At 49.6% G+C, this 26652-nt stretch overlaps 1 protein-coding gene and 1 long non-coding RNA gene across 2 annotated transcripts in view; both read left to right on the top strand.

The window, feature by feature from the left end:
- The window catches only part of CDH4 (cadherin 4), a 704949-nt gene that overhangs the window by 109507 nt on the left and 568790 nt on the right, over nt 1-26652 (top strand). The gene's annotated exons all lie outside the window — the stretch shown is intronic.
- LOC115892690 lies at nt 7481-8747 on the top strand. The gene is made up of 2 exons (XR_004052582.1): nt 7481-7637; nt 7918-8747. It is a non-coding gene; the product is annotated as an uncharacterized LOC115892690 (long non-coding RNA).

Raw genomic sequence — 26652 nt, 5'->3', positions numbered from 1 at the left:
AAGGAAGTGGTTATTGAGTAATCAGCCATAATAAACTCAGATAAGGCAACAGATGAAACAAATCTTCCTGGAAGGAAAGTGATTGGAGAACAGGACTGTCTGGAAGGAATAGTGGATCGTAACTAAAAGTTGAAATCTAGAGCTGTTGGTGAGACCCTGGTTCCAAACAGAAGCAACTGCCACACCCAGTTTTCTCTTCTTATTGAACCCAAATTTAACCAGAATCACTAAAATCCAGGAAAGGGGTTGGGTGTGGTGGCTCACACCTATAATCCCAGCACTTTGGGAGGCTGAGGTGGGCAGATCACGAGGTCAGGAGATCAAGACCATCCTGGCGAACATGGTGAAACCCCATCTCTACTAAAACTACAAAAATTAGCCAGGCGTGGTGGCGGGCGCATGTAGTCCCAGCTACTCGGGAGGCTGAGGCAGGAGAATGGTGTGAACCCAGGAGGCGGAGCTTGCAGTGAGCCAAGATTCCACCACTGCACTTCAGCCTGGGCAACAGAGCGAGACTCCATCTCAAAAAAATAGAATAGAATAGAATAGAATAGAATAGAATAGAATAGAACAGAACAATCCAGGGGAGGCTGCCTTTGAGACAGTGTCTCCATGAATAGAATAGAATAGAATAGAATAGAATAGAATAGAATAGAATAGAATAGAACAGAACAGAACAATCCAGGGGAGGCTGCCTCTGAGACAGTGTCTCCATGAATAGAATAGAATAGAATAGAATAGAATAGAATAGAATAGAATAGAATAGAACAGAACAGAACAGAACAATCCAGGGGAGGCTGCCTCTGAGACAGTGTCTCCATGAATAGAATAGAATAGAATAGAATAGAATAGAATAGAATAGAACAGAGCAATCCAGGGGAGCCTGCCTCTGAGACAGTGTCTCCATGAATAGAATAGAATAGAACAGAACAGAACAATCCAGGGGAGGCTGCCTTTGAGACAGTGTCTCCATGAATAGAATAGAACAGAACAGAACAATCCAGGGGAGGCTGCCTCTGAGACAGTGTCTCCATGAATAGAATAGAATAGGATAGCATAGCATAGCATAGCATAGCATAGCATAGCATAGCATAGCATAGCATAGCATAGCATAGCATAGAATAGAATAGAATAGTCCAGGGGAGCCTGCCTCTGAGACAGTGTCTCCATGAATTGAATTGAATTGAATAGAATAGAATAGAATAGAATAGAATAGAATAGAATAGAACAGAACAGAACAGAACAGAACAGAACAATCCAGGGGAGGCTGCCTCTGAGACAGTGTCTCCATGTGCTTGGCATCTGGGGAAGGGAGATTTGTCACATGAGCTCATAGGTTTGTCGGGCAGAGCCAGAGAAACTGAACTACGTCCTGGGTGTGCCGATCTGTGTTGGGCACAGCCAGAAGCTGTCAGACAATGAACAAGTGTGTTCCTTACCCCTGAGGGTCTTTCAGGGGGATGAAGGATACAAGATGAGATGTGGGGGAGGCCCAAGAAGTAGAAGAGATGCCCAGTGGGGCTGGCATGTGCCCTCAGAGCAGGGCAGAAGAACATTGGAGAGAGCTGCAGTCAGGATCCTGGGTTTGTGTCTCAGGCATGAGCCCCTGCTTCCATCAGCCATGCATTCCTGGACAGTCGGCATCTGTTGGTAGTAGCTGTGAGCCAGGTGGAGGGCTCCATCCAGTGCTGCAGAGGTGAGACCCTCTTACCTAGGAGCAGGGGGCCACAGGACTCCTGCTCTCAGTACACTGTGAAGAGCAAAGTGACAGAGACGCACTCAGCATGTCACCACCAAGTCCAGCCCGGGAACATGTGGCAATGGAGGGAAGTCAGAAGGCCCCAGATATTCCTTACGGTTCCGCTCTGAACCTGATATTGGACGCCATGGGTCATGGGGGTTTCTGAACTTAACACAAAATGGAAAAGAAAACTGTAAAGAATCTGTCAAAAGCAGCCAGAATGATCAGAGGCATACAAACTCAATTCTAGAAGGGAGGCTTTGGTAAATCAGGGCTGTATATTTGTGAACTGATGGTTTTAACCCCATCCGTCAAACAAAAATAATATGGACTGGTTATTCCCATTTCCACAGAGGGGCAAACAAAAGGAACAGCATGAAAATGTAGCAGGAGGATTCAAGTTCTGTTCTTAGGAGAGGAGACAGGAGACTCAGGGAAAAGCAGGCAAGAGACGTGGCCGGCGTCATAGAGTTGGGAAGGGAGTGACGTGGAGACCAACTTGGCCGGGGAGCCTGGGGTGACTCTCAGGCTGAGATTGAGAGGGAAGGAGCCCTGAGGGTTGCCCTTTCCGGCAACATGGAGCTCGGGACTCTCCCGTTGCTCTGGAGAGGATACCCTGCTAGGGTTTCTGGGGTGGACCCTCCTTTGCCAAGAGACGTGCACACATGGATCTTATGTGGGTGGCAGTGGGGGAGGAGGAGGAGGTATTATTTCTTAGCTTTCATGATCACATGTGTCAAGAAAGAGAAGGGAGAACTTGTGGAAATGGGCAGATTAGAGAAGCACTTGGCAAGTTGATGAGTATTTGTAAATCACTCCCAGGTGTGATTTTCCAGGGGATGAGGAGGGGGATACAGCTGCAGTGATCAAAGCAGACAACCAGACACTTTCCTTGGACTTCTTTCTTCTAATCTGCAGAGCATCTGTCTACTGGCTTTGGTTCCAAAAAGGAAGATGCTCCCATTTTAACTTTGGTTTCCGACAGTCATGCGTGGAGGAGCCCAGCCTGACTCCTTCCTTGAACAGACATCCGCTGAGCAGCAGGTGACAGAACCAACCCAAGCTTGGGGTCTAAGAAAGAAGAGCTGGAGCCCGAATCAGGAAAGTGGTGCAGGCGTGAAGCCAGGGCAATGGGGCTTTCATCAGTCTGTGCTCGGGCGTAGGGAGGAGGTGCCGTGGTGCAGAACCCGGGGTGCCTGCCTGCAAGAAGGCCAGCCCAGCACGTGGCTTTCTCTCACACCCAAGTACTGTTCCAGGCCCAGGGGATCAGCTTTCTCTTATGCCCCAAGTACTGTTCCAGGCCCAGGGGATCCTGTGCACAGCAAGTGAGCCAGGCATCTGCCATCCCGGAGCCCACGCTCTCCGAGAGGGGACCAGCAAGTGCCTCGCCCAGTTGGAGCAGCTTGGAGAGCAGTGGGTGCTGGTGAAGAAGATGCAGAGGTCTGTGCATCCCTTAGCCAGCATGGTCGGTGAAGACCTTTGTGAACAGGAAACATTTGGGCTGAGACTTGAGAAGCAAGAAAGAGCCAGGAAGGCAATGATGAGGGAGAAGAAAGGTCCAGGTGGGGGCACAGCAAGTACAAAGACTGGCAGGGGGGGACATGCTTGCTGCATTTTGCTGTGTGGGCCTTGGGGAGGGGTTTGGGGTTTGGGGGCAGTGGAAGCCACAGAGTATTCAGCAGGGAAGGGGACAGCGGAGACATGGCCTAGGACAGCATAGGGGAGAGCAGAGATGACTTAGCCTAGGACAGCGTAGTGGAAGTGAAGGGAAGTGCTGAGATTCAGCGGGTCAGGATGGGGGAACAAAGGGGACTTGAGGTGAAGACACATCACAATCCTGATGACCTCCGGGGCCACCAGCACCCCTGACTGGATGGGTGGGGGGCACTCCCCGAGACAGGGGCACCTGAGACAGTGTTAGGGAAGGAAGGATGTGGTGGGAGGATCATGAGTTCTGTGTTGGGTCAGAGGAGATGAGATCAAATCACTGCAAGTAGAAGGGTCCGGCAACGTGCGTCATTGGTCCGACGGGATCTGAGTCCAAAGATGCCATCCGTAACTTTTTAAGAATGTGAACAGGTAGGCTTTTTACAAAGCTCCCCACCACCTGCGTCCTGTGCCCTTGTGCCGTGTCACATGTGAACTGTGTGTCCCGGAGTGAGTTGAAGAGTGGCTCTGAACTCTGGGGTTCCCATCTGTGAGGACAGTGAGTTTCTTCCAGCTCTGGCGTCCTCTCATTCTAGTGAGCTGAACCTGCTCCATCCAAGCCTTAGAATTGTGTCTGGGTTCCAGGACAGCTGCCGGCAGGTTTGGAGGCTGAGCACTGGACCGAGGGCCTGATGCACGTGTGTGAGCTGGCCATTTTCTCATCCTCCCATCCGTTTGTTCTTTAACTTATTCATTCATTTATCCAGAATTAGACAGGCATGCAGCACCAGAGCCCAAGTTTCGGGGCTGTGGTAACAGGTTTTAGGCAGCTCATGGCTTCCCTGTTGGTGGCCGGCCAGCCGCAGTTGGAAGGAGGGCAAGCGTCTTGTGGGAAGAAGTGGTCTCTGCTGAAGCACGGTTCTGCTGGAGAAAGGCTATAGTCTTTGCAGTCCCCCAGGGCTGGAGACTCAACCATGAAGAGATGTTCCTGAGTTTCACTTTGAATTCATTCCTAGCAGTTCTCTGCGGTCCTGGGAGGTCATCCTAAGATGAGGTTCCTGTCTTGGTTTAGAGTTCGGTCAAGGTAGACCCTATTTGGGAGATGATCCCAAGAAACATAAAGGAGGGAGGCTGGGGAAGAAAGACAGTAAAGGAAGAAAACCATAAAAACTGCATATTAACGGGGTCATAGCCCTGGACAACTAGAGCCCGGGCCCTTTGCAGACCCTCCAGAGACCACACCAGAACACACTGCGGGCAACGAGAGCAGGGCCCATCGACCCCACCCACCCCATCGCTGGCAGAGAGCTATGAATGGGCTACTCACTTGGGCAGATCCAGTCTGCCCAAGCCCTGACTGAGTAAATGTGCAGGTCCTCAGGGAGGGGAGTGTGTGCTGAACTGGCCACCAGAGCTGTCAGTTCCCCCAGGCCAGGGTGGGGCAGGGCTCTGGGGCTCCCTGAGATCACATTTCCTGACACACCTGAGAGTTGTCTTCCTTAAATGCTCGCTCTGTGCTAAACACATTCTGGAGCTGAAGCACAGCTGTAAACAAGGCTGACACAAGAGACAGTCAGTAAATAAGTGGACGAATGAGTAAACAGCAGAGCTCCGGCTAATTATAAGTGAAGCCAATTAAAAAGAACAAAGGAGAAAGTAAGAAAGTGTTCAAAAAATGGTGGGAACGTGATAAAAGAAAGCCACAGAAGCCAGCTTGAAGGGGCTCCCACGGACCCAACCTTGAGCAGCTTGAAGGGGCTCCCACGGACCCAACCTTGAGTATCAGAAACAAACAATGACAGTCGTAGATCATAACGTCCAGAATAAATAAGAGCCCCGAGTCCACACTGACATAAATAGAGGATAAAGGAGGAACAGCACTTTCTTGTGGCAAAATGTCAGCTAATCAATGAGAAGGGAATCGTGGAATGAGAAAGTCACCATTTGACAAGCATCATAACAATAACTGATTCAGGCCAGAAGCCTCCATAGATGCTGAATCTAGTGAGTGAAAGTCTGAGGACGAGTACAGGATGTATATTATACATTGCCTGGAAATGCCTTTCTCCAGATTTTTTTTTTTTTTTTTTTTTTTTTTTTTTTTTTTTTTTTTTTTGAGATGGAATTTTGCTCTGTCGCCCAGGCTGGAGTGCAATGGCACGCTCTTAGCTCACTGCAACCTCCCCTACCGGATTCAAGCAATTCTCCTTCCTCAGCCTCCTGAGTTGCTGGAATTACAGGTGCCTACCACCACGCCAGGCTAACTTTTGTATTTTTAGTAGAGACAAGGTTTCACCGTGTTGGTCAGGCTAGTCTCAAAGTCCTGACCTCGTGATCCGCCCACCTTGGCCTCCCAAAGTGCTTGGATTACAGGCGTGAGCCACCTGGCGCACAGCCTCTCCAGACTCTTAATGATTACAGCGGGAAAAATAAATGGTAACTTTCCACTGGAGAAATGGTGCATACCTCCTTGCTGTGCTCTGTTTATGTCTCCCCAAAATTCCTGTGTTGAAATCCTTACCCCTAAGGTGGAACATTTGGGAAGTGATTTGGCTATGAGAGTGGAGCCTCAGGAATGGGATCAGTGCACTTAGAAAAGAGGTTCCTAGAGAGAACCTGCACCCCATCCACCAGGTGAAGACACAGCAGAAAGGCACTGTCTGTGAACCAGGAAGCAGCCTGCACCAGACACTGAATCTGCAGGCACCTTGATCTTGGACTTCCCAGCCTCTAGGACAATGAACAATAAATTGCTGTTGTTTATAAGTCACCCAAGGTATGGTAATTTTTTTTTGGGGGGGACAGTGTCTTACTGTGTCACCCAGGTTCACTGCAACCTCCACCTCCTGAGTTCAAGTGATTCTCCTGTCTTAGCCTCCCAAGTAGCTGGGATTACAGGCATGCACCACCATGCCAGGCTAATTTTTGTATTTTTAGTAGATATGGAGTTTCACCATGTTGCCCAGGCTGGTCTTGAACTCATGGCCTCAAGTGATCTGCCTGCCTTGGACTCCCGAAGTGCTGGGATTACAGGCGTGAGCCACTGTACCCGCTGGGATAGTATTTTGTTGTAGCAACCCAAAAGGACTAAAATACTCCTTAATGAAGTAATCAAAGTTAATATCACTGGTAATTGAACAAATCAGTATCATTGATTCTTGACAGAATCCACTGAGGACAAAGCATCATTTTTGTGATATCCCTGAAAATCCCAAATCTAATCATGAGAAAAAGACAAACCCAAAATGAGGAACATTCTGTAGTTCATAGCCTACTATCTTCAAAAATGCCATTTTCATGAAACATACAGACCGATTAAGTCCAGATTAAAGAAAACTCCTGTCAAAACAGCAGCTGAACCCCTGGCCCAGGACTGTCTTTTGTTAAAAGACATTGTTAGGCTGGGCACGGTGGCTCACGTCTGTAATCCCAGCACTTTGGGAGGCTGAGGCGGGCGGATCATGAGGTCAGGAGTTCAAGATCAGCCTGGCCAATGTAGTGAAACCCCCTCTCTACTAAAAATATAAAAATTAGCTGAGTGTGGTGGCATGCACCTGTAGTTCCAGCTACTCGGGAGGTTGAGGTGGGAGAATTGCTTGAACCCGGGAGATGGAGGTTGCAGTGAGCTAATACCATACCATTGCATTCCAGCCTGGGTGACAGAGTGAGACTCTGTCTCAAAAAAACAAAAAGAAGACATCGTTGGGGCAATAAGCAGAATCTGGGTCGGGTCTGTAGATTAGAAGATGGCATTGCATCTTGCTATGTGTACTGTGCATACGTAAGAAGATGTCCATGTTTTTAGAAGAGGCACATGGAAGGATGTATTAGAGATGAACCCAGTGCGGTTCACAAAATCTACATGAAGGAATTACAGGAATTATTTGTCCTCTTCATGCAACTTTCTGTAAATCTAAAATTGTATTAAAATAAAAGTTAAAAACAACCAAAAAAAAAAAGTCAGCGATATCAAATGGAAGGGGAAGGGGCCCAGGGGGCTCCTCAGACAGGGGGTCACAGAAGACCCCTTCAGAGGTGCCATTTGAGTCACGAAAGAAGGTGCCCGACCACACAAAGATCAGAGGGAACAGAGTGAGGCGCCCTCCGTGGGGAGGACTTTCCAGTGTCCTGGGGACGTAAAGGCTGGCATCCTGGGGAAAGGAGAGGTAGGCGGCACGGCCCATAGGGCCTTGTAGACCCCGGGATGGGAGCGGGGTTTTATTCGTGTGTTCCGGGACCTCCTGGAAAGGTTTCTTTTTTTTTTTTTTTTTTTTTTTTTTTGTTGAGACAGAGTCTCGCTCTGTCGCCCAGGCTGGAGTGCAGTGGCTGGATCTCAGCTCACTGCAAGCTCGGCCTCCCGGGTTTACGCCATTCTCCTGCCTCAGCCTCCCAAGTAGCTGGGACTACAGGCGCCCGCCACCTCGCCCGGCTAGTTTTTTGTATTTTTTTTTAGTAGAGACGGGGTTTCACTGTGTTAGCCAGGATGGTCTCGATCTCCTGACCTCGTGATCCGCCCGTCTCGGGGGAAGGTTTCTAAGCTGTGCAGGGCCCCAGCCTGGCCTGCAGGGGCTGCGTCCTGTGTCGACTGCTGGTCAGAGAACTGACTGGAGTTGGGGGAAGGGAGGCCCTGCTTTTAGCCAGGTGGCGGCTGGTGGAGGCCTGCCCCGAGGGTGGGTGGCCCTGGGAAGGTGTGCGTAGGGGGGGGCCAGGTCAAGGAGGGCCCTGTTCTTTCACACTGAGCTCCTGGCTGGCCCTGGGGGTGGCTGTTGCCTGTGAAGGTAGAGTGCTGGGTGGGACGTCTCCATGCCTTCAAGGAGCTCCCGGCTCTGGGATCAATGCAGAGGAGGGTGGTACAGGCGACGCACAGGAGACGAGCCAGGTGGTCCCTGGGCCTGGCCTGGGCCTGCAGGGGCTTTGCACCCTTCACCACGGCCTCCTCCCTCAGTCTGTGGCCTCCTGCCTCTCCCCAGTGCCGCTGAGTGAGTGGCAGTCATTATTCCCAGCAAGTCCAGGGGTTTCCCCCTCTACAGATAGACAGTATCAGTTGCTTCTAAGGATTAAACTGGAAAAGGATTCAAGCTGGCACTGCCAGGAAGGGCTTTTGACATGCCTGCATTAAGGGAAGACATATCACTCCAGCGAGCATTTAAATACTGATTACATCTTTTGCTTTGTAAATAACTCAATGGTAAATTTTTACAATATTGTTTTTACAGAGACTATAATGAGAAGGCAATTTTTCTCCCCTGTCACTTGGATATTAAGCTTTTTAATGAGAGTACACAAATGACTATATAAAACTTGGGATGGTGAGAGCTGAGTTGGGACTTAATGTGAAATTAAAGTTGTGCAGGCTCCAGCTCACTGAGGAACAAGCCTCCTGTCATTGTGAGGAGCGGAATCGTGCCGGCTCTTTGTCCTTTCTCCCTCCCTGTCCCCCCGTGCCGTTTGTCCTCCCGAGGAACCACAGTGCTCTGGGCAGGGGTCGCTTGGAGAGGCTTCCTGGGAACGGGGTGGGAGCGCGCAGCCTGGGGGATTTTTTATTTGGGAGCCTGCCTATTTTTTAATTGGCCTTGGTGTTAATGAATGGATTCGCTCTGTTTGGAGCGAGCAGGCTGGGCGCTGGAGCGTGTAATCTGATTGCAGCCGGGCGCTCGGAGCCCTGCAGAAGGCTCTAGAGTGGCTGGGACTGGTTTGGCCCCGGACTGTGCAGAGCTGGTGGAGATGGGGCCAGGAGGGTGGGAAGTGGGGAGAGGTGGGCACCTGCAGGATGGAAGCCATCAGGCCCATTTGCCGTCTTGCAATGGCCCCCAGGCAGACCCCCTTCGGGCTCTGAAGGGGACCCTTCCTGGGGCAGTCTTTGGTGTCCAGTGGATATTGAATATCTCAGTACACAGGACTTGTCCCCGCAGGTAAGAAGCGGGAGACACCGCGGACGTGTTTTCACCCTGGCAGCTCTCAGTGCCGTCTGGAAAAGCCTTCAACCAGACGTCATATAGGTGGACCATCTGGTTATTCCCCAGACACCTCGTTTTTATTCCTGCGGTTTCTCAGTCTTTCAGTTCATTCCGCATTTGGACAATCCCTTCCCCAAAAGCACCAGGCAGGCCTCCGCTGCAGGCCCTGAGCCCCCGCCAAGGCCTGTGTGTGTTACCAGCTTCGTGACTCGGTCCTGGCGTCTGGAGGACCCAGGCCATGGGACTCCTGTCAGGACCTTATCACGCACAGAGCAGCCCTGGGCTGGGCCACGTGGAAGGCAAAGGCGTGAGTCCAGAACGGGCAGTGTGCTGGTGCACATCTTGAAGGCAGATTTTGAACCTGAAATATTTTCCTGCAGTGATGTAAACCTGCACTCGCACCCTCCGTCCTTCGCCTCTGGCCAAGTGTTTGTGACTGTTGTTTGGGCTCCACGTACCAAGCCCAGTCTCGTGGAGATGACTCAGAGTGAGGTTTAATGGAGTCATGGGCAGGCAGCTTGTGTTTGGAAACACGTGCGCATTCCAGGGTTGCAGGACTCTCTTTAAGTGAATCTCCACAATGTGGAATTTGCTTCCATGTTTGGATTCTATACTTTTGTTCCACATTTGTCACCCAGGTCTCTCCCTCCTGGGATAGGTGAGAAGCCATTCTCTGCCAGGTGTTTTGGCCCCAGCGTGAAGCATGTGACCTGTGTGAAGCATGTGACCCATCTGCCCCCAAAAGCCAAACGCCGTGTCTTCCTGATGCCTGTCCCTTGGTTGTGGCTTGGCTCCTGTTGGGAAGTCACACAGCGGTTACCTGGCCCGTGTGTCTGTCCCACGCAGACACAGAGGCAGCCGCAGTGGGACCAGGCACCCAGCCCTCCTGCCCAGTGTTTACATTGCAAGGAAACAGCGCGCTCATGTGCCGACCTGCACACGCGTCACCTCCTTCTCGGTGCAGCTCCACCCTGCCCAGCAGTGGTACCGCGGACTCCTCTGCCTGCGGCTGCCATGGCTCTATTTGCAGACCCACCTCGGGCTGACAGGGACTAAGTAGCACAGACTCATCTTTCAGTAAAGGTTGACATCCAGGAACAGCCGGAGCCCTGCTAGACCTCTGGATCACTCCTGGGTCACCCAAAAACTGTGGTGGACTTGGGCGGCTGCAAAGATCTTGGACCCCCTGACATGGCTGCTATTCTTGGTTACCCTGAGATCCAGATCTGGAGCCAACCCTCTCCCAGCCCCCACCCATGTGCCCGCCAGGTCTCAGTTTTGCTGCAGATGAGGAGCAAAGCCTCTCAGGTTTCTGCCCACATTGGAGGGATGGCCGACTCCTAGTAGCAGGACACACATACCTAGCTAGACTTTATTTTTTCCACACCTGCAGGGAAGACTAAAAGGCGTCCTGGAGGTTTCCAAGAATGAGATTCAAAGGGCAGAGCCTTCGACACAGGCAGCAGGTGTGGACACGCAGCCCTGGCCCCGTGCCCTCTGCATCCTTGCGTGCATTTCACACAATACTTCAGATTTTTTTTTTTTCATTTAGATGTTAACACTTTTATAAAAAGTACTTTTCATAAAAATCCTGATTCCTGGCTACTTTTCTAGACAGTTGGAGGACTTGGCTTCCGGGGCCCACATTGCTGTGGTGCCCCATGGCTGGCTTAGGGCAGCGGCTGTCCCTTAACTGGGCATGTCCTCTGTGCGGCTGACACTCCCGCCCAGGTCTCAACACCCCGGTGTGTGCCCTGCCGGCCCCCCGTAACCTGGAACAACGCCCTGTGTCCTGTGCCCCGGGCTGTCAGGACTAGGCAGCTCCTCTCGGTGAGGGCTGAGGGCTGAGGGCATTGGGGCCCAGCACAGGCCCCAGCTCCGGGGAGAGCCAGGGATCCTCAAGCAGGAGGGCTTGCACCCCTTGAGTGAAATAGGCTATGCCCTTTAGCCACTCATTCTGCATTGTTGGAGGCTGATTCAAAGGCCCTTTTATTGTTCTAAAAACAGCAATGATATTCTTTGTTCTTTGAAGATAATGTGCTGGATGTTCTCCCATTACATTTCTCATAATGAACGTCGTCCTGGGGCTGGCAGGACCATTTGGACTTGATGGAGAAAAAGCAGCAGACAAAGCTGTAGAAATTCCTTGCTGCATCCACCCTCCCAGCAAAACGGGATTAGAACCCTGGGAATATGAGTTCTGATTACCAGACTTACACCTGAATTGCCAGGTGACCTTGGGCTGATTGTGTGGGATATTTGGGGCTGTTTTGTCCACTCAGGAATCACAATCACACACCTTCCCCTCTGGGTGTCATGCGGGTTGGCTGTAGAATGGGTTGGAAAGCGATTTGAACCCATCCAGGGTGACATAAATGCTAAGCGTGATTTCTTAAATGCGCAGCGGCTTGAAGAACTGGGTGTCTGTGTAAACTCTGGACTTAGTCACATTAAACAAATGGATACACCTGTTCTCTTCAGAAAGTGATGGGGATGGGGCAGGTGTGGAACTCGTGGAGCAGTGGTGTTCTCTGGAGGTGGGGTGTGGCTGGCTGTGTGCACAGTGGGTGTGGAGGGTTCAGTGGTACAGAGCCCACGGGGCTCCTGCGTGATGGTGGCAGAGCATGGACCCCAAGTTTTTAAACATCCATCAAGCACTGTCACAGACCTGGCACTGAGCTTGGGGCTTGTAGGTTGGCAGTAGCACCTGTAGGTTGGCAGTGGCTCCCTGAGGAGCTTGCCGTCTGAAAGGGGAGAAGCATGTGGAAAAGGTGAGTTCTGTGCAGTGTGACGTGGAGGAGATGTGTGAGGCCGGACCAGGGGCCACCTCCATGCACAGGACTCAGGGAAGGCTTCGTAGAGAACGTGATGATCTGGGGGAAAGGTGCAGTTTGAGGATGACTAGGGCACCCTATCTTGGCAGCGTGACATGTCGTGGCATCCCTGGGAGTTACCTGGGAGTCCCAAGAGGGTCTGGGAGGGGTGACCCTGCTTGCTGACTGCCCGAGCTCAGGTCCTGGTGCTCCACTCATTTCCCCCATGGCCTCAGGCAAGTTATTTAAGGTACCTGGACCACAGTTTCCTCAGCTGTGAGATGGGATGACCGTAGTACTGATCTCACACAGTTGTCACTGGTGTGAACCAAAAATAAAGTTCTAAGCACCCACCAACCATCCGAACGGACTTTCTCCTAGGCTAAGGCTCTCTAGAATTTAACCTGAAAGATCAGTTCAGGCCTTGAGTGGGGTTCGGACATGCCTCCAGGGCTCTCTAGAATTAAATCTGAAAGATCAGTTCAGGCCATGACAGGAAGTGAGGGTCCGACATTCCTCATGATACCTCTCTGGCATTAACATCAACGCAGACCTTAAGTCTGATAAGAAATAGTTCTGACCTATTTCCTGGGAAGCGTTCTGCCTGGAGGCTGCATCTGCATGATACAACTTCAGTCTCCACAACCTTTTATTGCAACTCAAACATTCCTTTCTATTGATAACTCTTCCAACCAATTGCCAATTAGAAAATGTTTAAATCTACCTATAACCCGGAAGCGCCCTCCTCCTTCAAGTTTTGCCATGCTTCTGGACCAAACTAATGTCTTTCTTAAAGGTATTTGATTGTAGTTTCATGTCTCCCTAAAACATATAAAACCAAGCTGCACCCCAACCACACTGGGCACATGTTCTCATGATCTTCTGAGGGCTGTGTCACGGGCCAGGGTCACTCATATTTGGCTCAGAATAAATCTCTTCAAATATTTTACAGAGTTTGACTCTTTGTCAACACAGGAGTGATGCTTAGAAGAGTTCATGGTACCTACTAAATGCTTGGCAATGTTGGGTGATGGTAGCAGTGCTGATGGTAGTGATGGTGGTGGTGACAGTGGGGAGGTGGTGATAAATGTGGCGGTTGTGCTGATTGTGATAGTTGGATTGTGGTGATGATGGTGGAGGTATTGGTGATGGTGGTGATGGTGGTCTTGATGGTAGTGCTGGTGGTGGTCATAGCACTGGAAGTGATGGTGTGGTTTGTTGATGGTAGTGTGATTGTCTTGGTGGTGGTGATGATGGTGTGGTTTGTTGATGATAGTGTGGTGGTCTTGGTGGTAGTGATGATGGTGGTGCTGGTGGTGGTCATAGCACTGGTGGTGATGGTATGGTTTGTTGATGGTAGTGTGATGGTGGTGGTGGTGATAATGGTGTGGTTTTTGATGGTAGTATGATGGTCTTGGTGGTAGTGATGGTGTGGTTTGTTGATGGTAGTGTAATGGTCTTGGTGCTGGTGATGGTATGGTTTATTGATGGCAGTGTGATGGTCTTGATGCTGGTGGTGGTGATGGTATGGTTTGTTGATGGTAGTGTGATGGTCTTGGTGGTGATAATGGTGTGGTTTTTTGATGGTAGTATGATCGTCTTGGTGGTAGTGGTGATGGTGTGGTTGGTTGATGGCAGTGTGATGGTGTTGGTGGTGGTGGTGGGGTTTGTTGATGGTAGTATGATGGTCTTGGTGCTGGTGGTGATGATGTGGTTTGTTGATAATAGTGTGATGGTCGTGGTGGTGATGGTGTGGTTTGTTGATGGTAGTGTGATGGTCTTGGTGCTGGTGGTGGTGTTGGTGATGGTGTGGTTTGTTGATGGTAGTATGATGGTCTTGGTGGTGGTGTGGTTTGTTGATGGTAGTGTGATGGTCTTGGTGCTGGTGGTGATGGTGTGGTTTGTTGATGGTAGTGTATGGTCTTGGTGTTGGTGTTGGTGATAATGGTGTGGTTTGTTAATGGTAGTGTGATGGTCTTGGTGCCAGTGGTGATGGTGTGGTTTGTTGATGGTAATGTGATGGTCTTGGTGCTGGTGGGGATGGTGTGGTTTGTTGATGGCAGTGTGATGGTCTTGGTGCTGGTGGTGATAATGGTGTGGTTTGTTGATGGTAGTATGATGGTCTTGGTGGTAGTGGTGGTGATGGTGTGGTTTGTTGATGGTAATGTGATGGTCTTGGTGCTGGTGGGGATGGTGTGGTTTGTTGATGGCAGTGTGATGGTCTTGGTGCTGGTGGTGATAATGGTGTGGTTTGTTGATGGTAGTATGATGGTCTTGGTGGTAGTGGTGGTGATGGTGTGGTTTGTTGATGGTAGTGTGATAGTCTTGGTGGTGGTGATGGTGTGGTTTGTTGATGGCAGTGTGATGGTCTTGGTGGTGGTGATGAAGGTGGTGCTCGTGGTAAGTGTGCTCAAGATGGCGATGGTGTTGCTGATGATTGTGTGGGTGTGGAGGGGGGGTGGTGCCAATGCCAGTGGTGGCATTTGTGACATCGATAGTGGTAGTGGTGGTGGTGATGTGCTTTGTCTCTGCCCTACCGGTGCTGATGAAAGGAGCATAGAACCCCTGAGACCAGCCACAAAAGTGCCCGGCATTCTGCTGTGTGGGATGTGAGTGTTGCTGGGAAAGATTCCAGGGGAAGGAGGGCAGGAGGAGCCGCAGCCGTCTTCTTGGAGAAAGCCAGGCTCTGGCCTGGCCTGGGAAGGGAGACGGTGAGACAGTTTCCTCAAGGTAGAGAAATGACAATGGCACAGAAGTGGGGCAGGGGAACCTGGAGCAGGGACTGAGAGGGACATGGTGAGGAGGCGGGGGTGGAGGTGTGGGCTTGGGACGTTCTATTGCTGGACAGGCTCTTACTCCAGGTGGAGTTCAAATCAGCCATGGGGGAAAGGCTGGTCTGGGGCCATGATGCGTCTTCCTGTGTATTCTCCCCCATGGAGTGTGGTTGGAGTGGTTCCCTCCTGTGGATCCTTCTGTGTGGCTGGCCCTGTTCTTCCCATCTGTCTCAGCGCAGACCCCCAGGCAAGCCCTAGAAGGTGGGCACTCACATTCCCATGCTACTGGTGAGGGACAAAGCTCAGAGACACAGGTGAATGGCAGGCGGCCAGTATCATTGGCAGCAGGAGATACCACCTACACCGCCTCTCCTCCCTGGCACTTCCCTGTGGCAAATGCCCTGATCTGACAGCCTTTCTAGGTGGCTCTGACACCGATGGGCACAGTTCCTGAGTCGAAAGCCTGCTTTGCATGTCTTTGGGGCCAACTCTTTCATCGCAACCAGTGAACGCTAGTTAGGCAAGCTGGAAGCTGTAGGATGATCAAAATACAAACGTGCATCCATCACCAACACATGAGGGCGGCTGCTGTCCTTCAAGTCTGCGTTGCCAAGGTAACTGGGGATTTGGAAGGGACAGCCAAGTGACATATTTTGCAAGCAGGGCTCTGCAATAATTGAAGCTCAATCTAAAACAGAGGAGCCTTGGAGTTTGCAGAAGTGGTGTGGAGGTGCGGGGGGCTCCGGTGAGGAGTAGCAGCCCTGTGGCACTTTGTCACAGCATCATTTAGATGACACAGCTCGGGACTCCGAGGCCCTGACAAATTCAAAGGGTCCCCATTCTATGTCTAAGTGCCCATCGGACGGTTGAGTTGTGTGGTCTAGGGCTCTGCCGGCCCCGTCTCCTGGTTGTCCCACTTCCTTCATCCTCTCTCCACCTCCCTGGTGCCTTTCCTGAGTGCAAAACCCTCCAGCACCAAGACATCCCCATGTGCACTTGTGTAAGGAGGAGGCTGTGGTTACGGTGACCTTCAAGTGTCCTTGTGAAGTGAAACAAACCCATTGCATAGTGCTTTTCTGTAGTCCATGAGTCGCTTTAGCTTTCAAACAACTGTAGTGTCTTTAACTTTATCTGAAGAACGTGAACCAGATCCCCAGAAAGAACGTCCCTTTCAAAACCAGAAGTCTCAGGATGTTAATGTGTCATAACCACTGGCTCCAAGCAATCCTTCAGTGCTGTGTAGAGGGTACATTCCATCCGTTCCCCATCTGGACTCCTTAGGGCCGTCCGCTGGCCTGTGCCTGGTCCTCAGAAGGCCGGAGGCCTGTGTCCTCTGTAGCAGAAAGGAGATCAATGCAGCCCTGCCAATTAATGGGGAATTAGTTCACACATCCCTTCATGTCCTGTGATGTTGACTCACTTGATCTGGATAAATGATTTAGGAAAAATCGTTCTAAAGATTTCATTGGGAGTGGGCGTGGTGGCTTATACCTTTGATTCCAACACTTTTTGAGGCCGAGGTGGGCGATTGCTTGAGCCCAGGAGTTCAAGACCAGCCTAGGCAACATGGCAAGACCCCCATCTCTCCAAAAAATACAAAACTAAACTGGGCATGGTGGTGCATGCCTGTAGCCCCAGCTACTCAGCAGGCTGAGGCTGGAGGGCTGCTTGAGCCCAGGAGGTTGAGTCTGCAGTGAGCCATGATCATGCCACTGCACGGCAGCCAGGGGGAGAGAGCAAAACTCTCTGTCTCAAAAAAAAAAAAAAAAAAATTGGGATATAGTTTTCTTCCCTTCAAAACTTTGAAAGTATAGTGTGTGAGGTTCCCGAGGCTGCTGTCACCAATTAGCACAAAGTGGACAGCTTAAAACAACAGAAATGTGCTGTCTCATAGTTCTGGAAAAATCTGAAATCTAAAATCAAGGTGTGGGCAGGACCATGCTTGCTCCCTCCCTGGGCTTCTCCAGCTCCTGCTGGTTCCGGCTTTCCCTGGCTTGCGACCACATCACTCTAGTCTCCATCTCTGTCTTCCCATGGCCTTGTCCTCTCATCTGTGCATCTCTCACTTTGTGTCTTTCATAGGGACACCTGTCATTGGGTTTCAGGCCCAATCAGATAATCCAGAATGATTTCTTTATCTCAAAATTACTAATCACATCTGCTTGTCAATACCGTTTCTCCAAGTAAAATGACATCATAGGTTCCAGGGATTGACATGGATGTATTTTGGCCATCAGACAACTCACTCCATGTAGAAGGATGCTTTAGCATAATTTTTTAAAACCTTTTTTTGGAAGTATTTCTAGATTCACAGCGAAGTTGCAAAGATAGCCCAGAAAGTTCCCTTCACTTGATGTCCCAATGGTAGCCTTCATGAACTGCAGGGTGATATCATCACCTTCCATGAACTGCAGGGTGATGTCATCGCCTTCCATGAACTGCAGGGTGATGTCATCGCCTTCCATGAACTGCAGGGTGATGTCATCGCCTTCCATGAACTGCAGGGTGATGTCATCGCCTTCCATGAACTGCAGGGTGATGTCATCGCCTTCCATGAACTGCAGGGTGATGTCATCGCCTTCCATGAACTGCAGGGTGATGTCATCGCCTTCCATGAACTGCAGGGTGATGTCATCGCCTTCCATGAACTGCAGGGTGATGTCATCACAACCAAGACATCGACATCAGTCCCATCCACAGATGTTAAGCATCCATTTTTTACTGAGGGCTCAGCTGTGAGTCAGAGAGACCCTCCCTTCCTTGCTGTTGGACTTTAAGCAAGTTTGCAACCATTCTGAGCCTAAGGTTTCTGTTTTCCACCTATGCAAAAAGGAGCGTGAGAATGCCGGGTAAGTGGTTAGGAAAATTAAATGAGACTGTATGAATGAACCCAGGCACGTAGCCTGCCTGACAAGTGGTAAGTGTAATTCCTCTTAACGGACTAACACCAGGGTGTGGAAACATAATCCATTTCAAGATCTGTTCCTCGGAAGGATCTGAAGACGAGATAGAGAGGATGCACGTGGTTTTGGAGTGAGTGCCTTGGCCGTGGGGCGCTGGGTCTCGGTGGGGTCTTGGGAATGCTCTGCTCTCATAGTCACTAATGGGGCAGCAGCAGCGTGGAGTCCCCTTCATTGACAGACAGCCACGCAGAGTCATCCTGTACTTCTCACTATAAACACCAAGCAGGATGAGATAGTTAGAGCCGTGACTTTTACAGTTATTGAAGTTAATCCAACATCTGAATCTGTGTAGGGAAATCTGAAGGTCATTAAGAAAATTCAGAACCTCATCTTCCCAAGCCAGCGGCTGCAGGGAGGTGGCCTGTGGAGCTTTTGGTCTTTAAATCCTCTGCCCCACCCCCATTGTCCAGCATAACCATCTCACTTTCTGAAATCCACAAATGAAGGGGAGGGAGGTTTTTGAAATGCTTCATTTAAATGCACTGATTCGACAAAGAATTTTTCTAAGGAGCAGTAGAAACATTGCCAGGACATTCTTTCCTGTTCCCACGGTTTAACCAACTCTGCTCAAGGCTCCTGTGCTCAAATGTTCTTTGTTTAAATTCCCGCTGCAAGTTTTAGAGGTGAAGTGTCAACTCCAGGAATGTTAAACAAAAAGAAAAATGACTCAAAAATAGGTAGCATTGCTTAGAGCGGAGACACATCATTCAAATAAGATATCCGCCTGTCACTGGCCTTTGTTTAAATGGAGAGTTATGCAGATAAGGATTGTGTAGATAATTTTGTTGCAGACTTTTTTATTACAAAGACTAATTTGATATTGTCCTGGGAAGCTGTCCCTTTGAATATTCAACAAAAGCAAGGATGCATAGGGAGAGATGGTGTTGAGTGTATTATTTTGCATAATTTATGCTCAGTGACAGCCACTGCCTGCTTCACTTCATCAGACATTTAGGGGGAGACTGCTCGATGCTTCAAATCTCATTAAGCTATTTATTCATTGTAATGAATGATTTTAATGTACCGCATTAAGGTTATGCCACACTGAACTGTTAAAAAAAATCCATCTTACTGTATACATTTTAATGTTTGCAGCTAAATTAATACCTTTATGACGGCCTCAGTGGTTGAATGGACACCGTTTGCAGATAAATCACACTTCACACTCGTCCTTGTTTTACCCAGTTCTGGGCCACGACCTGATAGAGTTGTGATCATCTCTTCGTATCCATATCCGTGGACAGAGAGATGAGTGATCCGGTTTGCGTGAACTCTGATAGTTCACAGGCTTTCCCCTCCACAGCACTCCCACCAACAACACCATCCTACAAACCCCCCTCTGCCCCTCCCACCTGTTTTCAACCCTCCCTCTATCCATCAAGATGTTAGCAAGTTGCAATGATGAGAAGATAATATCTTTCAGGAGGATGGAAGGCAGTTCACATAAAAAGCTGTCATTCACAAACTCAGACCCACGATATGCATTTTAAAGACCATATGAACTGTTAAATGGCTCAATATGGCAGCCCGCATGGTTGTTACAACTTGGAGATCTTTCACGATGCTTAAAGAGGGTGTGGGGCTTATTGCAGCTTCGGCAAACGAAAGGTTTGAGGTTCTACAAAGAAATATGTCATCTGTGCTCTGTTGTATCCGAATTATTTCTCCTGTATCTGCTCAAGATGTCATCAGAAATACTCACCCTTAGCAGGGGAAGATGTGGGAAAATTTAGATGATATAAAAATACTGGAGTATCATCCTTTATAATCTAGCAAATATTTGAAAACTACAAGTTACGCAGCGGGACATAGTCCCTGTCTGAATTTGGCAGATGGAAATTCAGAGTGTTATTTTGCAAGGGAAGGTTAGCTGGTCATAGGATGGCACATTTTAAATTTGGGAGAAGGAAGAGAAACCAGCTCCCCTAGCCTGTGTGGAGTAGTGATCTCAAATGAGGCTTGGGGTGCCTGCGCTCCCTAATGTGTCTTCCAAAGAAGGTGCCAAGTGTCCTGCCTTGAAAGGTCACCAGGATGTTTGTTATTGAATCTTGATAGGAGTTGCTGCTTATTTCTATAGATGATATCACCAGGGCCCAATCAGGGACTCAAGTTCTGAAATGTAAGGGAGAATAAGTTCTTCAGGAGAAAGTAAGTACAGAAAGTCATAGACAGCTATTTTGGGCTTGTCTTAGCCTGTGCGGAAATAATTAGTTCATTGCACATAACCTAGCAGTTTACAATAAATAAAAACATCCACTTAGCAAGGAGATTTTTTTTTCCGTTTTCAAAGAGGATAAATGAACCGAGGAAAGAACATGTGACCCTGTCTTCATCCCTGCGTGCCTTCTCCCTTCTCAGGATGCCTCGAAGCTCAACAAAGACTGCACATGCTACAATGGAACACTGCTCTAAAGCCGCAGGGCAGTCCGCAGAATGTCCCCCCTTTGAAGATTTGAGCCACCAGTTAACCCACCCACCTAAGGAATATCAATTACTCACTTTCCCACCCCAATTTGGCCTTTGTATAATCTACTACCAGAGAAACACTTTAATCACATGACACCTTTCAGAAAACTATTTCAAAAGATCACTGTTGGCCAGGTGTAGTGGCTCACACCTGTATTCCTAGCACTTTAAGAGGCTGAGGTGGGTGGATCACCTGAGGTGAGGAGTTCGAGACCAGCCTGGCCAACATGGTGAAACCCAGTCTCTACTACAAATACAAAAAAATTAGCCAGGAGCAGTGGCAGGCGCCTGTAATCCCAGCTACTCAGGAAGCTGAGGCAGGAGAATTGTTTGAACCCGGGAGGCAGAGGTTGCAGTGAGCCGAGACCATGCCGCTGCACTCCAACCTGGACAACAAGAATAAAACTCTGTCTCAAAAATAAAAATAAAAATAATTAAAAATAAAAAGATCACTGTTCTGAGCAGAAATGTCTAATGGAAAGGATACCTGATACCTGTGGCATCATGTTTCATTTAACTAGAGGCTTAAACGTAAAAATAAGAAATGAGAACTACAGACAAAGCTTACTTGATGCTCATTGACTGCCTGGCCGCCTAATGGAATACTCAAACGCAGCAGCTCTAACTTATTATGGAAAGGTGGGTGGTGTGAGGTAGGGGTCGTTTCTTCATCAGGATGAAGAGTGAGAGATCCTTATGCCAAGAGGAAAGGCAGGTGAACATGCACATGATGAATATGCACATGGAAGACCCTGGCATGGGAGACCCCTGGGAGTGGACTTCCCGTGAGCAGGTGTTCCTGGTGTCTCTGTCGTGGGCCCTCCTGCAAAGGCAGAGGAAGTGACACCTTCTATTGGCTTCCCAGGGCTGTTGTGACAAATTACTACAAACCAGGGGACTTAAAACCACAGGGACTTATCTTCTCACAGTTCTGGAGGCCAGAAGTCTGAAATGTAGGTGCGAGCAGGGCCATGTTCCCTCTGAAGCTTCGGGAGAGGCCCCTGCCTCACCTCTTCCAGCCTCGGGTGGCCGCGTCATTCCAGGCTATGCCTCTGTCTTCACGTGGCTCTCCTCGGGTGCACCTCCATGGACTTCTCCCTTCTTGAGAGGTCACCTGTCATCAGAAACGCTCAGCGCCAGGAGTTAGAGCCCACCCTAAGTCCAGAATGATCTCATCCCAGGATCCGTAATGTCATTACATCTGCAAAGACCATTTTTCCAAATAAGCTCACATTTCCAGGTAACCAGGGTTAGGATATAGACATGTTTTTTTGCAGGGGGGAGAACACAAGTCCATTGCTACAGAGACAAAAAAACCAATCAGTGTGTATCATGATGGGGGAATGTATTAGTTACGGTTCTCTAGAGGGACAGAACTAATGGAATATATATGTATGTATGTAAACTCATGTATGTATATATATGAGTTTGTTAAGTATTAACTCACACAATCACAAGGTCCCACAATAGGCCATATGCAGGCTGAGAAGCAAGGAGAGCCAGTTCGAGTCCCAAAACTAAAGCACTTGGAGTCTGATGTTCGAGGGCAGGAAGCGTCCACAATGGGAGAAAGATGAAGACTGAGAGGCTAGGCCAGTTTCTCTCTTCACATTTTTCTGCCTGGTTATATTTTAGCTGTGCTGACAGCTGATTAAATGGTGCCCACCCAGACTGAGGATGGGTCTGTCTTTACCAGCCCATTGACGTAAATGTTAATCTCCTTTGGCAATACCCTCATAGACACACCCAGGACCAATACTTGGTATCCTTCAATCCAACCAGGTTGACACCCAGTATTAACCATCACAGAAGGGGATATTGGGAATCACACCAGGAGGAGCCATGAGTGTAAAGACAGGGTCTCCCCACGGAGCATAGAACCCAGGTCAGCCCCAACTGAGACTAGCACCAGTGGGGGTGCTGAAGAGCTGGCCTCTTTCTCAGGCCCTGGCAGGATAGAGAAAGGCCGTGCTTTCACAGTGTGGTCAGGCATTTACTGTGCTGCTGTCCATCTGGAAGCTAGTGATCTGGATGTGTGGTTTGTCCTCCAAACCAGTCTTTTCTGAACATCCACCCCAATGTGTCAACACTTCTCATCCCACCCACTGCGTCTTCTACCCTTTTCTTTCTAATCCCTTAGTCTCTCTCTACCACATTCTAAACAATTTCTTCTGACCTGCCTTCCAGTTCACCAGTTCTCTCGTCAGCAATGTCAGCTCAGCTACTAATCCTACCCATTAAGTTTTAAATTATAAATTCTGTATTTTTCACTTCTGGGGGTTCTCTTTTGTTAATTTTCAGCTTCTTTTTTTATACTTTTCTGTCCTCTGCAGTTATTTTCTGGGTCATTAAACAAATCTCTTTAAACATAGTAAGTATAGGTATTTCAGACTCCAAGTCTGATCCCTCACAGTCCTGATGTTTGCAGTTCTGATTTTATTGTCTGAGGTTTCTACTTGTTCTAGCTCATAGTGTAGTCATGTCTAACTCCGAGCTACTCGTTTGCTGTGGGATATCACTGGTAAGAATCTTCCCACAAAGAGGATGTGTGTCTCTAGAGAGGTTTTGCATTGGCCATTGCCAGGCCCTAGGGGCGTTGTCAGTTTGGAACTGCTTTAAACTGAGTTTGAACTTGGGGTTCTACCGGCACCACCTAGGTGTGGTGAATGTGGCCTCCATCCTCTCTGAACAGTACTCCTACCCCTCTGCTCCACTGAGCCACCTTCCCTAAAGCCTCTGGAAGTGGCAGGAGGAGGGGCTAGGGTTTAACCTTATACAGAATATGTGCGCTTTGAAGTGGCAGCGTTCTACAATCTGTCCCCTACAAGACCATCCACCTGAATGGGCCCCAGGCTTTGTCTTCTTTCCCCATAACCAACCCCTTCCCTTCCCTTCTAAGACCATGAGATGAACACTCAGATCAGGAGTTTGGCAAATCCCCTGGACAAGAACAGCTGAATTCATTGTGCCAGTGACCAAATCCCCACCCCCGCTTGAATGGGTCTCAAGAACTCTTGAACTGTTCCTGTCTGTTTGGCTCATCTTCGCCTTAATGCAACATGTTCAGCTGTCCCTGCCTGCACTGGTTCAAATTCCTGCCCTACCATATTGCCAAACGTGTGACTGGCCTCCTTTGCAGGGACTGGTTCCTGCTCTCCTGCCTCCTCTCCGGTTATCTTCTGTTGCTGTCCACACTGTCTCCAGGCTGGCTGTAGCTTCTCCGCACGCCAGGTTCCCAGGTTCAGGATCGTCACAGATGCCTTTTCCACCAACAGGAATCACCATCTTCTCTTCATGGGAGAAGCCGTACTCCCATCCTGCCCACCTTTAAACTTTAGCATAGATGTCATTTACTCAAAGATCCCCGAGTGCCCAGGCCTCCTGTTCGCCTTGATCTCTGCACTTGGCATTTGCTATGTAGATTGCAGCTGCAGTTAAAGCATCATGTGGGTAAGGATTTAATGCCTGGCACCAGACTGGAGCTGAGCTGCAGGAGGTCAGGAGCCACGGTTGTCCTAGCACATGGGGACGCCCATGGATGTTTCTCCAGTGGCTCTGTGCTCAGCTATGCATCTGTCGGCCAGGAGCAGACCCCTATCTTGAAGCCTGAGCTTCAAGTCTGAGTAGTGGTGATCGTGTGTGGGGTTGAAGTTGATCCCTGTCTCACTGTTCACTTTTCCTGGAAGAGTAGACCATGTACCACTGCCGTTTGTTGCTGGCGAGGGGGTCCCTGTGGATGCCCCTCCTTGAGCTGCAGTCGTGTGGTGCCTGGCCTCACAACTCCTGGAAGGAAAAAAACCTCTCGGTCTCCTCCAAAGGCATGGCCTCCCCGATGCTGACAGTGCTGCTTAGGACAACATTCAGCAATCCGTGATACCCTCCTCTAGACAGGAGACATTGGATAAGTGGATTCTCACCTCCCAGCCACCTCTGATTAGGTCACCTTCTTACTCACCAGTTGTTCCACTCTGCCTTCCCTCAGCCTTCCCTGCGGAGGCCCTGGCATGCACTGAACTCTTGCCATGAGCTGTTTCCTTCTGGTGTAATGATGAGGGGGGCACGGCTTTGAGGTCTTTGATGGGAAGATGGAGGTGGTTTGGCACCATGAGGTTAGAGAGGCTGGGTTACACAGCTCTGCCCGTCCTGGAGAGCTGCACACCGCGAAGTCAGAGAGGCTGGGTTGCCCGGCTCTGCCCTTCCTGGAGAGCTGCACACCACGAGGTCAGAGAGGCTGGGTTAACCAGCTCTGCCCTTCCTGGAGAGCTGCACACCAGAAGGTCAGAGAGGGTGGGTTGCCCGGCTCTGCCCGTCCTGGAGAGCTGCACACCACAAGGTCAGAGAGGCTGGGTTGCCCGGCTCTACCCGTCCTGGAGAGCTGCACACCACGAGGTCAGAGAGGCTGGGTTACCTGACTCTGCCTGTCCTGGAGAGCTGCACACCGCGAGGTCAGAGAGGCTGGGTTGCCCGGCTCTGCCTGTCCTGGAGAGCTGCACATGGATTCTTTTATCTCTGAAATGTGTTATGTCCCCATGAGGGTGATGGCGTCTTCTTGTGGGATTGTTTTAGGGTTAAGCAAGAGAGTATGCCAAGCACTCAGCACAGTGCCCAGCACACCATTCGGTAAACCGTTGCTGTCCTCGATATTTTGTGCCTTCAGGAAACAGAGAGAGGTGACCCTGCAGGTTCCAAAGGTGCTTCCTGAGAGAGGTCAAAGTTGGACCTGAAGGGTGAGGCAGGTGTGCCCTGGGGCCCGGAAGAGGAGGCGTCAGGACTGGCCCCAAGACCACACTCCTAATCCACACATGTGGATATGTGAGCTGACCATGGGAGGAACTCCCCTGAGTTCTGTTACCAATTCTCCATGTCTCTGAGATGAGTTTACATTACTGGGTTGAATTCTTTTTATATTTTGCAGTTTTGTTTAAAAATTATAAAAATAAAATATATTCACAACTAGAAGAAAGGAAAATCCTGCAGTTTAGGATGCTGGAAGGTAAAAGATACTCATCTCTCCTCTGACCCACTAATGTGACACACATACACACACAGAGATACAGACACATGCAGACACACAAACCCACACACAGATCCATATATACACACATACAGCCACACAAACACACAGAGGCACACGTATAGCCACAGAAACAGAAACAGCCACACAAACATACACACAGACACACACAGGCATAGATACACACACATTTAGCCACCCAAATACACACAGACAAAAAGATACACACAGACACACAAACACATACCGATGTTCTGTTTGGGTCTGTGCTCAGATACATAATTAATCATCACACTGACTCGTGGCTCAATCTTGTCATTGGTCCACGCAAGCCTCTCTTTTATAAATGTGTTTTTAATGACTCCACCGTGAAGTGTCTCTGCAGTGAGAGCACCAGACAAGCCCGTACCCGCTCATGGCCCTGCCCCTTCCTCCTGGCTCTTTCCCCACCCCACCCTCCTCTGGCCCCGCCCCAGGTCTCCACCCCCCAGATTCACTGTCTCTGTTCCCTGCTTTGCTTTCTAATGCAGTTTCATCGTATCTGTGTGTTTAGCTGAAAGGTATCTCTATTTTTGGTTTGGGCTGTTTAAATGGTAATAAATGGGTATCTATAATTAGGGGGCACTTACAGTTTGCATTCATTGTTGATAAGATTTATAAAACAAACATTTTGGCCACCATATGGTATACCACTGTTTGAACTCCACAGTTTACCATCCTGCAGTGTGGAGATGGCAGGGCTGGCTCTGCTTCTTTGCAGTTAGAATGTGTGTCGTCTGCATTTCTGCAGGCTCCCAGGCAAGGGCTGTGCAGCTGTCGGCCAGGAGCAGAGCTCTGCCTTGAAGCCAGAGCTGTCTGAGTGGTGGTGGGTGGGGGTTGGGGGTGTGGGGTTAACCCTGTCTCACTTTTCGCCTTTCCTGGAAGAGTAGACCGTCTTTATACTACTGCCCTTCGTCGGCTCCAAAGTGGGGTCCCAATTTCTACCCCTACAGCCACAGCTGCACGTGCAGCGAGCCACTTCTTCTCCCAGAAGGGTCATGTCATACTTGGAAGCCTGTGCCCTCGAAGGGGTGCACGATGACACTGCGACCCTTCTTCGATTTGCGTCTTCCTGATGGCACATGAGGTTTCACATCCCCTCATAGGCTCCATTGGCCATGAGTGTTCCCTGTGATGTGCCCATTCATGCCTTCTGCCCATGCTTCTATTCTGTCATTAGCATTTTTAAAACAGCTCGGGGGTACTCTGTATTGTGCTACAGCTTGATTTTTGAAGAT

The sequence above is a fragment of the Rhinopithecus roxellana genome, chromosome 13 (assembly GCF_007565055.1).
Source record: "Rhinopithecus roxellana isolate Shanxi Qingling chromosome 13, ASM756505v1, whole genome shotgun sequence".
Classification (NCBI taxonomy): domain Eukaryota; kingdom Metazoa; phylum Chordata; class Mammalia; order Primates; family Cercopithecidae; genus Rhinopithecus; species Rhinopithecus roxellana.
Note: the sequence above shows the minus strand (reverse complement) of the source record. Positions and strands in the feature narration are given on the sequence as shown.